This window comes from Pinus tabuliformis, chromosome 5_2, assembly GCF_031772625.1.
Source record: "Pinus tabuliformis cultivar Carrire ecotype Pingquan chromosome 5_2, CPIR1, whole genome shotgun sequence".
Classification (NCBI taxonomy): Eukaryota; Viridiplantae; Streptophyta; class Pinopsida; order Pinales; family Pinaceae; genus Pinus; species Pinus tabuliformis.
Window position 1 is genome coordinate 338,241,859 of NC_142306.1, and position 6,645 is coordinate 338,248,503.

The 6,645-nt window shown below is 31.4% G+C and overlaps 1 pseudogene; it reads right to left on the minus strand.

The window, feature by feature from the left end:
- Nucleotides 1–4,956: 4,956 nt before the first annotated feature.
- On the minus strand, nt 4,957–5,071 carry LOC149158860 (U4 spliceosomal RNA; annotated as a pseudogene).
- Nucleotides 5,072–6,645: the final 1,574 nt, after the last annotated feature.

The window sequence follows — 6,645 nt, forward strand, 5'->3', positions numbered from 1 at the left end:
TATTGGATATTCATTGTAGAAGGGTTTAGTACAGGAATAAAAACACGACGGAGGATGTTTGTTTCATAGTATCAGATAGTAGTGTAAGAAATTGACCCTATCAGGATGAGTGTTGCGCGAAATCTGTTATTCCCGAGCATTTCTTAAATGTGAGAATAGAACAATTAAAGTTCAAAGTAACCTACAAAGCAAGCAGCCACCGATTAAAGTTCAAAGTCAATAGAATAAATAAGAAGAGTTATAGCACTATTCGTAAAGGTACAGTTCTTCCGATCCTAGCTTGCGAGTGGGTGCGAGCTAATTCATCAATCGTATTTGGTTGGGTTTGAAGCCTGGCCTTGCATAAAAGCAAGAAGAGGTGGGAAGAATCCATGGAGCACAACTGCACCTGTTCCCCTCCGGTTGGTTCCATACCTTGGCGCATCAACGTAAGTCTTTCCTGGGTCCTTCCTCGTCAACTGCTAATGCTTTCTTTCCTGATACAAACCGAACTGACTACAATGTTTGGGTGGCAAGATGACTAGTTAAACTCTTCTAAAAATATAAGAGATGTGTACAGTATAAAGATATTGATTCCAAAGAAAGCGGACACGGTCTGCTTCTATTGAATCATGATCTCTTAAGCTACCCAATTTTAATAATTCCAGAATTGAAACCATTAATATCAATTTCCTCGAGTAGCGGATATCTTTTGGCGTTTGAAGTGGCAATATATCTCTTAGTGGCATGCCAAGGACTAGACCCTCTAGTGCTACTTTATTGGCTATAGGCTACGAGCGACAACGAAGGGACCTATCGAGTATTACTCCGAGCGTTAGTGAAGATAGCTGCCTGGATAGTTTGATTGGAAAGCAGAGCCTAGCCAAGCTAGTCGTATTGGAAGGCGGAAATTGATTCCAATATTCCCAACCTATTCCGATCCCTCGAAACTTTACCTGGTTATCAGTTGGAAAACAACTGTTGAAAATTAACCAGAAAATATGTGTAAAATCTATAAATTAGACTGCGCTTTTCCCAGATATACTTCAATTTCTATCTAAGCATGGATCAAAATTAACCAGAAAATATGTGTAAAGTTTATAAATTAGATTGAGTCTTTCCCATATATACTTCTATCTCTCGAACCTTGTTTTTTTGGTACTGTGAGTTTTGAGTGTAATTAGAAATGGAGTTGTCTACAGAGCCGGAGGAATTGTCAAAATGGCAAAAAGTTGTCGAAATTTAGTTAATTTGTTTTTAGATAGGGAGTTGTCTATAGAGGTGGAGGAATTGTCAAGATGTCAAAAAATTGTCGAAATCTAGGTAATTTGTTTTTTAGATATTTGAATTATGTTTTCGAAGGTGAAAATAGATTTAACACTATCAAAAAAATCAAAAACACCTAAAACTATGAATTTTAACAATTTTTACTTGGATTTAAATAATACCTAACAATATTTTTTTCAAAATATGACCGAAATTTCCATAACTTTCACAGAAGAAAACCATAAATTTTAAACTACGGCATTAGAAAGACGTCAATGATCGACCTGAAATGGAGAGTTTAATATATTTAAAACTTGAATTTCTTCCTTCATCATCAGGAGATTAGGAGGGCGGGGATTTAATGTATTTAAAACTCATGTATTTGTTTCCCGAGAATCATTCAACTCTGGAAGCTAGCGAAGGCAATCTCCCTAAGCCGTGGAGAGACGACGTCATAATTCTAATTGAGCCAAGCTCCGAGAGGCTCGGGCTGACCATTTCATTTTGGTTTTCATGTAATTTCCATTGTTGTATTCTACGATAGTGCCAGAAAGCGAAACTAGGGAACCCTGTGTGGGCGAGGTTTGGTTTGTCGACATTTGCAGGAAGCAGAACACAGGGAGTGGGCACTGTTATATTTCCAACACAATAACCATAAAAATGATGAATGATTGCATTTCTTTACTCTAAATAGAAGTAAAAAGCCAAAAATATGAAGAAAAAAAAAAACTCAAAATCAATTCACTCAAACCATGTGTGGGCCAGGAGTGTCACTACATTATACAGTGTATAGTTGTTTACGACACAATAATTTGAGGACAAAAACATCAAAACTTGAGAACCTGCTACACGCCTAAATAAGAGTAAAACAAGATGCCTTCAGCCATGTCCCTTTATGAGAGACGTAGGTTGCATGCACTCGGAACATGACTGAAAACGTTTCTTTTATTGGAGTTAGGCATTTTAATGATTTTACTAATAAAAAAATTGATTGGGCAGTTTGAATTTAAAGTTGCCCGTACTCATGATTAAACCTTGTTTAAATTAATTTTTTGCAAAGTTCCATTAAAAATTTACCATGTCATTTGTTAATTGACACCTATCAAGGTTAACCATAGTGGGAAGACTACAAAATGTAACACACACCTTACACATACACTTGGCATAGTAGTGGAAAGGTGTATTTCCAAATAATATGATCCATTTCAAACCATTGGTAACGTGTGTCCAATTCTAAATAACATGTGTCAGTAAGTTAAAAACTAACTTAGGAAGATAAAGGGTGTTTTCTCTTAACAACATGTTTAACAGTTCTTTAAATTTCCTTGTCAAATAACCTATTATACATTTAGTTAGAAAGGAGAATTTTTTCTTAATCTCTTTCTTATTAAGCTAGAAAACATATGTTATCATTTAATCTTTAATTTTTTCCCTAGCAATAAACTTTGTGAATGTAACTATATTCACATTATTTTAGGATGAAAATTCACAATGCCAATTAATTTGTATTTTTTTAAGAAGGATTCGAGTATGCATAAGTCTTTTGGCATTCACTCATTTTATGAATCTCCTTATTTCAATTGACATTTAATAATTTCTTTCCTGTTGACTTATATTTTTCATTGTACCAACTATTACAAACTATCTACCTATCTTGAAAGCATTCTTTCTTTATCCATATCAAAAGATTTCATAAAATTGCATATATTTACACATAGGTAACTTTCACTATTTTCCCATAATTTACTCTATATATAATGTTTAGTAAAGAAAAATTTACCAATTAAAGAAATTTGAAAAGCCTATCCCTAATTATTAAATTCACCATTTAATTAAATTTCCCTATGAAAATAATATGTAGATATGGAATAAAATAATGAAGAAATGTGTTGAATATGCATATGTAGATATTGATATATAATGAGATGTCAATGTATAATAATTTAATGATTATGAAGTTTTTAAGTTGTTAGAAAATTTAATTTAAAAGAAGGGCAAATTCATTTTTTAAATTAATTTTTCAGTTTATGGATGAACTAATATATTAATAAATGATGATAAGGGAGATTTATGTAGGGTAAGATTAAAATAAAACCAAGGTTAAAGTTATTAGTGTGTATATTTTTAATTATTTAAAAAATTTTAGTGATAAGAGGGATAGTGTATATATTATTAGTTATTTAAAAATTTTGAGTGATAAGGGGGATAGTGATAATGATAGTGATAGTGATAGTGATGAAAGATTTTTCTACCATTTTAAAATTTAGATATGAAAGTATAGTATATGTTTTTTTTGGATTTAATTTTCTCGGAATAAGATGATCATCCATTTCAAACCATTGGTGACCTATCCTTTCATTAAATTGACATCAATTTCACCCTTTCATGTTGTTAATAATAACTCCAAAAAATAGGTGTCTCTATAACTCCAAAAAATAGGTTTCCATCAATTTCACCATTTCAGCAATTGTTCCACTAATCCGCAATGGAAATAATAACTCCAAAAAATAGGTGTCCATCAATTTCACCATTCATGCTCTTAATAATAACTCCGCCACTCCATCTCTGATTGTAACGTGGAGGAATAATATAATAACTCTCCCACTCCATCTCCAATTGTAACCTTGAGGCTCCATTCCATCTTGAGCGTTTACTAAATATTTATTGTACTTATTATTCATTACCATTCCATCTATTATAATCAAAGGTTCTGTGGATGCATGCATTTCTTTCTTAGCACTTGGGTTGTTGGAAATGTTGAAGGATTAATGGGGCTGGAAGGATTACTCGAAAGATTTGAAGGGGCTTCTCTCGACTTCTATGTGCTAAGAAATGTGCAAAATCTTTCATAGACTTCCTTTTCTCTACCTAATGTTTTTTCAAGGTTTCCTTCAAGATGCATTGGAGGAACCCTTTTGGTTAAAAATGGTAATAGTAGCCCCAAGAATTAAAATTCCTTTATCATAAGCTGCATGACTAAATGGTACAAGTAGATGGTGATAGGGAAATGTGGGGAAGAACCATAATTTTCTTTTAGAATAATTTTATTGAGAAAAAATTAATGAATAAAAATTAATGAATAATCTCAAACCCTAATGAATAATCATATTCAAATGGTCAAATACTTAGAATTGTTTTTTAAGTTGAACCTCAAATAAAAAAATTATTATTTGAGTTCCAATCCGATGGGGAGTGCCACTGCATCTGTAGATAGAGTTGATATTGACATGCATACCTTACCGCAATAAAAAAATTTATGTAAAAAAAATGAATAGATTGACATGCATACCTTACCACAATTAAAAAAAAAATTTATGTAGAAAGAATGAATAGATAACATATACTAGAATTATAAACTAAATGGCTTTGAAAGCAAACCAACCAAATGGTAATAATCGAGCGATGCAAGTTCTCTTGTAGTATTGGTATTCTGGTAACCAGAATAATTCATCCACATCCATTAAGAAATATCTTCCCGGACTTACCATAGCGCAACAGATGCCATATAGGACAAAATAAGAAATATTCTTCACCCAGTCCTGAATAAACCCTGAACATCCACGAAGAAATATCTTCCTGAATTTAACATAGGCCAACAAATTCCATATAGGACAATATTATAACTTAACCAACAATCCCACCCATGCAAATTTCGTCTCCTGTATTTATAGTTTGCTACCAATTTGAAAATTTAAATTATTTGGAGCCAAAGCCAAAGCCTAGCCCTCCAAAAATTCTCGAAGGCCAAGGCGTAGCCCAAGCCAACGAGGGGGGCTGGAAATAGTTTTCAACAAACAATTGACGTCATTCCCCCAAGCGCAAGGATGGCTACGTATCATTTGTTCCACTACTTTATACTCTTCTTTGTATTTCTTTTCCTGAATTGTGAGATGTGTGAATGTTCAATTATTTGGATGATTATAATGTTTAAATAGCAGATCGATATGTTTTTTTTCAATGATATGTGAATAATTAATTAATAATATATATGAGAAATTTATTTGTTTATATTTATGTGTAAGTAGATGGTAATTATGTAATATTTTAATTATGTGAATAATTAATTAATAATATATATGAGAAATTTATTTGTTTATATTTATGTGTAAGTAGATGGTAATTATGTAATATTTTAATTACGTAATATTTAGTGTTAAAAACAAGATTTTGTTGAGTTAATTATATATTGATATTGAAATATGAAGAAAACAAGGATGATTTTTATGTATTGAAATCTTTTAGTGATTAATCTATACAATTTAATAAAAGAAGTAAAAAATATTGGGTGAATTGGAATAATTAAGTTAAAGTGTACCAGCTTTAGAGAAGATATTTCGCACTTTCACTACACTATCACTAATATCATTTGAGTGGAGAGATATTCTTACCCTGAACATCGAAGAAAAAATATCTTCTCAAATTTAACATAGTTCAACAAATTCCATATAAGACACTTAACAAGCAATCCCACCCATGCAAATTTCATCTCCTGTATTTATAGTTTGCTACAGTTTGGAAATTTGAATTATTTGGAACCCAAGCCAAAGCCGAGCCCTCCAAAAATTCTCTAAGGCCAAGGCGTAGCCCAAGCCAACGAGGGGGCTGGAAATAGTTTTCAACCAGCGATTGCCCCCAAGCGCAAAGATGGCTACGTACATTTTGTTCATCTACTTTATACTCTTCTTTGTATTTCTTCTGAATTTTGAGATGTGTGAATGTTCAATTATTTGGATGATTATAATGTTTAAAGAGCATATCGATATGTTTTTTTTGAATGATATGTGAATAATTAATTAATAATATATGAAAATTTTATTTGGTTTATATTTATGTGTCAGTAGATGGTAATTAGATGGTAATTATGTAGTATTTTAAACATTAAGGTTATGAGTTTAGGGTTAAAAACCATATTTTTTTGAGTTAATTATATATGGATATTGAAATACGAAGAAAATGAGAATGACTTTTATGTATTGAAACTTTTTAGTGGTTAACTGGTATAATTTAATCAAAGAGATAAAAAATATTGGGTGGATTGGAATAATTAGGTTAAAGTGCACAAGCTTTAGAGAAGATGTCTCTTACTTTCATTACACTATCACTAATGGTCATTTGAGTTGGGAGATATTAAAAGACAAACTAATTTCTCAACAATCTTTTAATAAATTCATGTTACTTGTAAACATTCAATGACAAAACTTTGATACCTTAGGTTTGAATTGACATTAAATACCTCTCCAACTAAAATTCATTTAATACCCATGTGATTGTTAGATCATTTTCCTCTATTTAAATTTAATACAGTACCCTCAAATATTTTGCGGAAGATAGAGTCCAATATTCTATTATATTATTTTCCAATAAATATAATCACTTTATACTATATATAAATAGTCCAGA